Source organism: Neophocaena asiaeorientalis, unplaced genomic scaffold (assembly GCF_003031525.2).
Source record: "Neophocaena asiaeorientalis asiaeorientalis breed wild unplaced genomic scaffold, Neophocaena_asiaeorientalis_V1.1 scaffold29, whole genome shotgun sequence".
NCBI classification, from domain to species: domain Eukaryota; kingdom Metazoa; phylum Chordata; class Mammalia; order Artiodactyla; family Phocoenidae; genus Neophocaena; species Neophocaena asiaeorientalis.
Window position 1 is genome coordinate 2,167,836 of NW_020174423.1, and position 6,947 is coordinate 2,174,782.

Here is a 6,947-nt window from a genome sequence, read left to right on the forward strand (position 1 = left end):
AGAGAAGACATCACAACTGATTGCTTCAGAAATACACAGGATCATAAGAGTCTACTATGAAAAATTATATGCCAACAAGTTAGATAACCTAGAAGAAATAGATAAATTTCTATAAACACACAACCTACCAAGACTGAATCAGGAAGAAATAGAAAATCTGAACAGACCAATAATGAGTGAAGAGATTGAATCAGTAATCAAAACCTCCCAACACAGAAAACCCCAGAACTAGACAGCTTCAATGGCAAATTCCACCAAACATTTAAAGAAGAATTAATGCCAATCTTTTTCAAACTCTTCCAAAACATTGAAGAGGAAGGAATACTTCCAAACTCATTCTACAAGGCCAACATTACCCTGACACCAAAGCCAGATAAGGACACTACAAGAAAACTCTAGGTCAATATCCCTGATAAATATAGATGCAAAAATTCTCAACAAAATATTTAGCAAACTGAATTCAAGAACATATTAAAAGGATTACACAAGATGAGCAAGTAGGATTTATCACTGAGAGGCAAGAATGGTTCAACATAGGTAAAACAATAAGTAATACATCATATTAAAAGAATGAAAGATAAAAATCACATGTTCATCCCAATAGATACAAAAAGAACACTTGACAAAATACAGCATCCTTTCAAGACAAAAACCCTATGACCCAGCAATTCCACTTCTGAGTATATACCCAAAGGAAATGAAAACAGGTTATTGAAAAGATATATGCACTCCCATGTTTATTACAGCCTTATTCACAATAGTCAAGATATGGAAACAACCTAAATGTCCATCAACAGATGAATGGATAAAGAAAATGTGGCATATATACAATGGAATATTATTCAGCCTTTTTTAAAAAAGGAAACCGTGCAATTTGTAACCACATATATGGGCCTTGAGGACATTATGCTAAGTGAGGTAAGTCAGACAGAGAAAGACAAATACTATATGATCTCATATGTAGAATCTACAAAAGCCAAACTCATAGGGTTCCAGTTCAAGATGGCAATGTAGGAAGACCCTGAATTCACCTTATCCCACGGATATACCAAATCTACAGCTACAAATGGAACAATTTCCTCTGGGAAATTACCCAAAACTAGGCTGAGCAACTCCTACACATCAGGCAAATGAGAAAAAAACCCATACTGAAGCATGTAGGAGAGGTTGAGACACAATGTTACCATAAACCCCACCCCTGGCACAGAGAACCCTGAATTGGGAGGAAACCCAAAATCTGGAGCTGCTTCTTGAAGAATGAAGGGTTTGAACCCTGTATCAGACACCTCAACTTTAAAGACCTGCACTTTATAGACGAGCCCCCCAAACATCTAGCTTTGAAAAACCAATGGGGTTCATATCCATAATAAATACAAGGATACAGTGAACTGAGAAATGACTCCTGAAGGGCTTGTGTGCTCAGACTCACCCACCGCAGGGACCAGCACAGAGGGAGCCAATTGAGAGGCACTGAGACGTTCTGTGATAAAGGTTTATTTGCTTACCTTAAAGCACTGACTTAAGGGGCAGGCACCTGATTTAACGCACATCTAGGGACCTGCTGGGGTACCCTCTGGAAATGGACGCTTGTGGGTGCTATCTCTGCTCTCTCCCTCTGCCTCATGTCAGCTTGCTGGTATCTGGGAAAGGAGCTTGTACCCTCCTCTAACCCTGATTTTTGTAGCTGCCACCAGGGATACCTTTGAGATTGACTGGCTTTGGTGACCAATCAGGCTTACACTGGCAGGTCCCATAGGCATGTAACCAATGGAGAAAGTGTTCTTAACTGGCTAACACCCCCAGAGCACAAGAAGCAACAGACTGAGGCACCCAGTCCTACTGTGAAAGAAGCCTATTGGCTTATCTTCATAGCTGTGGCCTAAAGGGCAGGCTTCTAGTTAAACACACATGTGAGGATCCACTGTACTCCTCTCCAGAGACCCCAAGTGTGGGCACTATCTTCATGCCCTCCCTCTGCTATGCTCCAGAGTGCCCATATCTCCTGGAGAGGAGCCTGTACTCATATCTGGTGCCCTGGTTTTTGTGGCTGTTGCCTAGGGGATGCCACTTGATTGCCTAGCTCTGATGGCCAGCAGGGCTTGTGTTCCTGAGTCCCATGGGATTAAAACAAATGGAGACACAGATCATGGCTGACTACCATACCCAGGGCACTGTTCAGACAAGTGGCCTGAAACATTCCCCCAACACACACACTTTCTGTGAGACAGACCGGTTTGCTTATTCTGGAGCTGCAACCTGATGGGCAGGCTTCTGGTTTGACACATCTAGGAGCCTGCTTAGCTCCAGGGATGGAGGCCAGTGGATAACATTTTCCATTCTCTTTACCTTGCTCCAGGTCACCAGTGTCTCCTGAAAGGAACTATTGGGTTGGTCAAAAAGTTCGTTTGGGTTTTTCCATCAGATGTTACAGAAAAACCCGAATGAACTTTTTGGCCAACCCAATAGTATACTCACCTGTTGCCTCAATTTTTGTGACTCCCACCCAGGGGACATCTCAAGATCACCTGGATCTGGTGGCCAGCAGGACTTATGCTTGCAGTTCCACAGGTCTGTATATATCTGCATACTTTAAAAACTGCTCCCTGGGGGTCTAGATTTCAATCAGCTTGAATCTAGGTACTGAATGAGATCTTTCCCTTTGGAGTACTGACAGGTCTTGACATACCCTCAACTACTGGGAGCCACGAAAAATAAAATAGGCTCCTTGGACAATCACAGAAGTTTGAGAGACAAATAAAAGATAGGGCAAGGTTGAATGATAAGGCTCATCTCCTACACAAGACTGCTTCCTCAAGACAAGAAGAGGTGGCTGTTTTATCTAATACATAGAAACTAACACAGAGTGTCAAGGAAAATGAAGAAACAGGAATATGTTCCAAAAGAAAGAACAAGATAAAATCTCAGAAAAATCCATTAATGAAATAAGAATAAGTGATTTATCTTATAAAAAGTTCAAAATAATGGTCATAAAAGTGTTCACCAAATTCTGGAGAAGAATGGATGAACACAGTGAGAATGTCAACAGAGATAAAAAAATATAGCTCTTGGCCCTAGCGCCATCTTCTGAGAAACCTCCACACCATTAGGGTGAAGTGGAGGAAGAAGCAAATGCGCAGGCTGAAGCGCAAAAGAAGAAAGATGAGACAGAGGGCCAAGTAAACTTGTACACCCATGGAAGCCACAGGAGCAGAAACAAGGGCAACCAGAGGCCAGGGATGCTGGTACAAATTGTTGGACTGCATGCCTACCGTCTAGAACTTGTCTCAATGGATCTAGAACATCTATGGCCAGTCTGGTCACCTCTCCCACCTTTGAGAGACCCACCTTGCTCACATCAAAATTGTCCCTTTTGGTCCTATGCCCTGGACCTGTGACATTCTGGACTAGTTCTGTTCTCAGTTGTGGCTGAATATAACACATGTACAATAAATCAAATCTTTTGCTATCTTAGCTGAAGAAAAAATCATTAAAATAAAACATGATAGTATCAAATAGAAATCATGGGGCTGCAGAGATAAACCCACGCACATATGGACACCTTATCTTTGATAAAGGAGGCAGGAATGTACAGCGGAGAAAGGACAGCCTCTTCAATAAATGGTGCTAATATAATAACTGGACTGAAAAATACACTAGAGGTAGAGGGGTTCAACAGCAGACTAGTTGAAGAAGAAAGAATCAATAAACTCAAAGACAGGAAAGTGGAACTTACCCAAGCAAAGCAGAAAAGAAAAAAGTTAAGATAGCTTAAGGGACTTATGGGACAATATCAATCAGACCAGTATTTACATTATAGGGGGTCCCAGAAGAAGGGGAGAGAAAAGGGGGAAGAAAACTTATTTGAAGAAATAATGGCTGAAAACTTCCCACTCCTGGAAAAGGAAACAGAAATCTAAATCTAGGAAGCCCAGTGAGTTCCAAAAATGATGAACCCAAGAGAGCAACACCAAGATGCAGTATAATTAAAGTATCAAGGTTAAACAAAGATAGACTCTTAAAAGCGGCAAGAAAAAGCAACTTGTTATATTCAAGGGAACCCCCGTAAGACCATCAGTAGATTTTAATAGAAACTGCAGGCCAGAAAAGAGTACAACAATATATTCAGGTGTGAAAGAAAAAAAACTGCCAACCAGTAATACTCTACTCAGCTCCACAAAAGCAAAAGCTAAAGGAATTTATCATTACTAGACTGGCCTTACGAGTAATGTTAAAGGGACTTCATTAAGGTGAAACAAAATGGTGATAATGAGCAACAGGAACATCTACGAAAGTATAAATTTCACTGGTATAGGTAAATATACAGCAATATTCAGAAAATCTAATGTTGTAAAGGTGGTAGATTAGTTACTAATAAAGCTACTATGAAGGTTAAAATACAAAAGTAGTGAAAATTACTATAACTACAATACTTTTTAAAGGGAAACACAAGATAAAAAATGTAAAATGTGACATCAAAACATAAAACGATGGGGGGGGAGGGGCATAGAATAAGAATGTAGACCTCCAGAATGTGTTCAAACGTAAGTTGTTATCAACTTAAAATAGACTGTTGTAAGTTGTTATTTATAAGCATCATGGTAGCCACAAAGCAAAAACTTATAGTAAATACACAAAATAGAAAAGAGAATCTAAGCATACCACCACAGAAAAATCATCAAATCACAAAAGAAATCAAGAGAAGAAAGGAACAGAAACACTACAAAACAGCCACACACAATTAACAAAATGGAAATAAGTACATACCTATCAATAATTAAATGTAAATGGACTGAATTCTCCAATCATAAAACAGAGTGGCTGAATGGACAAAAAGACAAAAACAAAACAAACAAAAAACCCAAGACTCAATATATGCTGCCTTCAAGAGACTCATTTCAGAAGTAAGAACACACAGACTGAAAGTGATGGGATGAAGAAAGATATTTTATGCAATGGGAACCAAAAGAACTGGGGTAGTTATATCAGACAAAATAAAGTTTAAGACAAAGACTGTAATAAAAGACAAAAAAGGAATTACATAATGATAAAGGGATCAATCCAACAAGAGGATATAACATTTGTAAATATTTATGCACTCAACATAGGAGCATATATTTTATATTTACTGACAGACATGAAGGGAGAAATAGATATAATAATAATAATAGTAGGAGATTTTAATAACTTGCTTTCATCAATGGATAGATCATCCAGATAGAAAGAAAAAAACCAAAAAAACAGGGCTTCCCTGGTGGCGCAATGGTTGAGAGTCCACCTCCTGATGCAGGGGACATGGGTTTGTGCCCCAGTCCGGGAAGATCCCACATGCCACGGAGCGGCTTGGGCCCGTGAGCCATGGCCACTGAGCCTGCACGTCCAGAGCCTGTACTCCGCAACAGGAGAGGCCGCAACAGGAGAGGCCGCAGCAGTGAGAGGCCCGCGTACCGCAAAAAAACAAACAAAAAAACCCCACATTGCCTTAAACAACACATTAAAGCAGATGGACTTAACAGATATAACTGTTACAGAATTCATTCTATCCACAAGCAACAGAATACACATTCTTCTCAAGTGCACATGCAACATTCTCTGGGTTAGATATATGTTAGGTTAGAAAACAAGTCTTAATAAATGTAAGAAGACTGAAATCATACCAAGCATCTTTTTCAGCCACAGTGGCATGAAACTAGAAATCAATTACAAGAAAAAGACTGGAAAATTCACTAATATGTGAAGATTAAACAACATGCTACTGAACAACTAATAGGTCAAAGAAGAAATCAAAAGAGATCAAAAACTACCTTGAGGGGCTTCCCTGGTGGCACAGTGGTTGAGAGTCTGCCTGCCGATGCAGGGGACATGGGTTCGTGCCCCGGTCTGGAAAGATCCCACATGCCGCGGAGCGGCTGGGCCTGTGAGCCATGGCTGCTGAGCCTGCGCATCCAGAGCCTGTGCTCTGCAACGGGAGAGGCCACAACAGTGAGAGGCCCGTATAGCGCAAAAAAAAAAAAAAAAAAAAACACCTTGAGATGAATGAAAATGGAAATACAACAAACTAAAACTTATGGGATGCAGCAAAAGCATTTCTAAGAGGGAAGTTCACAGCAATAGATGCTTACACATCAAGAAACAAGAAAGAGCTCAAATAAACAACCTAACTTTATATCTCAAGGAAGTAGAAAAAAAATAAAATAGAGATGATAAAGGAAATAGAAAAAATTAATGAAACTAAGAGCTGATTTTTTTAAAAGAAAAAATTCACAACCTTTAGATAGACTCACTAAGTTAAAAAGAGTGAAGACTCAAAATCAGAAGTGAAAGAGGACATGTTACAGCTGATACCACAGAAATACAAAGGATCATGAAACTGCTATGAACAATTATATATATAACAACTTAAATAACCTAGAATAAATTGATAGATTCCTAGAGACATATGACTTAGCAAGACTAAATGAAGAAGCAGGAAATCTAAACAGACTGCTTACCAGTAAGGAGATTGAATCACTAATCAAAAACCTCTCAAAAACCAAAAGTTCAGGACCACGTGAGTTAACTTATGAATTATAACAAACATTTAAAGAAAAACTAACAGCAATCCTTCTCAGGCTCTTCCAAAACGAGAAGAAGAAACACTTCAAAGCTCATTTACAAAGCCAGCATTACCCTGATACCAAAACAAGACAAGGACACAAGAAGAAAAAATAATTACAGGCCAATATCCCTGATGAACAAAGATGCAATAATCTTCAACAAAATATCAGTAAACCAACTTCAACAATACATTACAAGGATCATACACCATGATGAAATGGGTTTTATTCCAGGTATGCAAGGGTGACTCAACATAATATAATCAATGTAATACATCACATTTACAATATGAAGGATAAAAATTATATGATCATTTCAATAGATACAGAAAAACATTTGACAAAATTCAACAT